Genomic DNA, 2,368 nt, shown 5'->3' with positions numbered 1-2,368 from the left:
TGTTCTGGCTACAAAGCCAGGGTTTCAGCCTTCCTGTGCTGTCATGAACTTCTCATGACTGGGTCTATCTTGGACCAAAGTAGTGCAAGTCAAGAGAGAGAAAGAAAATCATGGGGCTTAGGCCCACACTACTTGGAGCCTGTGAACCTGTTTCTCCACGTCCTCTGGCAAGAGAGGTTTTCTTAGAGTTTTCAGTGCCTGTGCAGCTGCTGCAGGGTTGTGGCTCCATGACCAGGGCCTTACTTGAGATAGGGCCAGAAGAAGAAGAAGACAAAGGAGACAAAATGAGGACTTCCTTACATATTCTCAGTCCTACAGTGGCCCCGTTTCCCAGTCCTCTGGCCCTAAAGAGAGAACTTTTCTTGGAGTTTTTTTGTCCATGTGCCCTGTACACTTCTGGGACTCTAGAATCTAAAGCAGTAGCTATGGAAGGAAAAATATCAGGGAGCCAACCATGTTGGTTGTTTTTACTTTCTTTCTCAAACTGCCTCCTGTTGTTCTCTCTTCAGAGTTCTCAGATGTTAGTTTTTATTTGTAATAAGTGGGAGAAGTCGGATGGAGTCAGAACTCCTAGGCTGTAGCTTTAGTTTGGTAGACATGTTTTTCTGGTGTGATCTAATTGTCCTTGGGATATTATTCTGCTCTTTAGTCTTTTATTTCTTATAATAACTTTGCATGGTCTTTTCCCCTGATATTTTTCTGTGACTTTTTTTTTATTAAGGTATCATTAATATACACTCTTAAGAAGGTTTCATATTAGCAACATTGTGATTACTACATTCACCTGTATTATCAAGTCCCCCCACCACATACCCCATTGCAGTCACTGTCCATTGGCATAGTAAGATGCTATGGAGTCACTACTTGTCTTCTCTGTGCTATACTGCCTTCCCCATGTCCCCCCTACATTATGTGTGCTAATCATAATGCCCTTTAATTCCCTTCTGCCTCTCTCCTCACTCCCCTTCCCTTTGGTAACTGCTAGTTCCTTCTTGGAGTCTGTGAGTCTGCTGTTGTTTTGTTCCCTCAGTTTTGCTTTGTTGTTATATTCCTTCTGTGGTTCATTTTTTTTTTTTTTTGTAGATAATTATTTTTTATTGAAGGGTAGTTGACACACAGTATTACATTACATTAGTTTCAGGTGTACAACACAGTGATTCAACATTTATATACATGATAATTCTAGGTACCAGCTATCACCATACCAAGTTGTTACAATATTTTGACTATATTCCTTATGCTATACATTACATCGTGGTTACTTATTTATTTTACAATTGGAAGTGTGTACTTTTTTTTTTTGTTTTGTTTTGGTTTTTTTTTTTGTTTGTTTTTTGTTGTGAGGGCATCTCTCATATTTATTGATCAAATGGTTGTTAACAACAATAAAATTCTGTATAGGGGAGTCAATGCTGAATGCACAATCATTAGTCCACCCCAAGCCTAATTTTCATCAGTCTCCAATCTTCTGAAGCATAACGAACAAGTTCTTACATGGAGAACAAATTCTTACATAGTGAATAAGTTACATGGTGAACAGTACAAGGGCAATCATCACAGAAACTTTTGGTTTTGCTCATGCATTATGAACTATAAACAGTTCAAATATGAATACTCATTTGATTTTTATACTTGATTTATATGTGGATACCACATTTCTCTCTTTATTATTATTATTTTTATTAAAATGCTGAAGTGGTAGGTAGATACAAGATAAAGGTAGAAAACATAGTTCAGTGTTGTAAGAGAGCAAATGTAGATGATCGGGTGCAAGGGCAATAAAACATCCACGTATGCAGAAGATTTCTCTCAGAATAGGGGGGATGAGGTTCTAAGCCTCACCTCTGTTGATCCCCTGTGGCTCATTTTTATATGAAAGAAGTTTTAGTGAATTTTTAGGAGGGGACATGATTCATTCATCCCCCTCTCAGTTGTTTTTTTTTTTGTTGTTTGTTTGAGGCTTTTAAGTCAGGTTTAATTCAATTAAAGCAACAAAGAAATACGGAACGCTTCACAAATTTGCATGTCATCCTTGTGCAGGGGCGATGCGAATCTTCTCTGTATCGTTCCAATTTTAGTATATGTGCTGCCGAAGCGAGCACAGTTGTTTTTATATAGTATTCAGAAATGTGTCTTCTTGCTTTCTGAGGCTTACTAGCTGTTAGAGCTAGCTGACATCGTTTTTGCCTGTCCCTTCTATTTCCTTTGCCTCTGTTGTCTCATCCGGATCAGTTCTCGATCCCATTCCCAGCCGTCTCTATTCTTTGTGGGGTGTCTGCTGGAAGGAGGCTCTGGTTTGTTGGTTCTGAGAGTTCCTGTGATGGAGACGGCCCCAGTACCTTCAGTTTTGACTCTAAGCTTCTTGCAT

General features: G+C 39.0%; 1 non-coding gene across 1 annotated transcript; it reads right to left on the bottom strand.

Moving 5' to 3' along the window:
* Window positions 1-1,995: 1,995 nt before the first annotated feature.
* On the bottom strand, window positions 1,996-2,102 carry LOC118909453 (U6 spliceosomal RNA). The gene has a single exon (XR_005023655.1). It is a non-coding gene; the product is annotated as a U6 spliceosomal RNA (small nuclear RNA).
* Between the last annotated feature and the right edge of the window lie 266 nt (window positions 2,103-2,368).

This window comes from Manis pentadactyla, chromosome 4 (assembly GCF_030020395.1).
Source record: "Manis pentadactyla isolate mManPen7 chromosome 4, mManPen7.hap1, whole genome shotgun sequence".
Taxonomy (NCBI): Eukaryota; Metazoa; Chordata; class Mammalia; order Pholidota; family Manidae; genus Manis; species Manis pentadactyla.
Note: the sequence above shows the minus strand (reverse complement) of the source record. Positions and strands in the feature narration are given on the sequence as shown.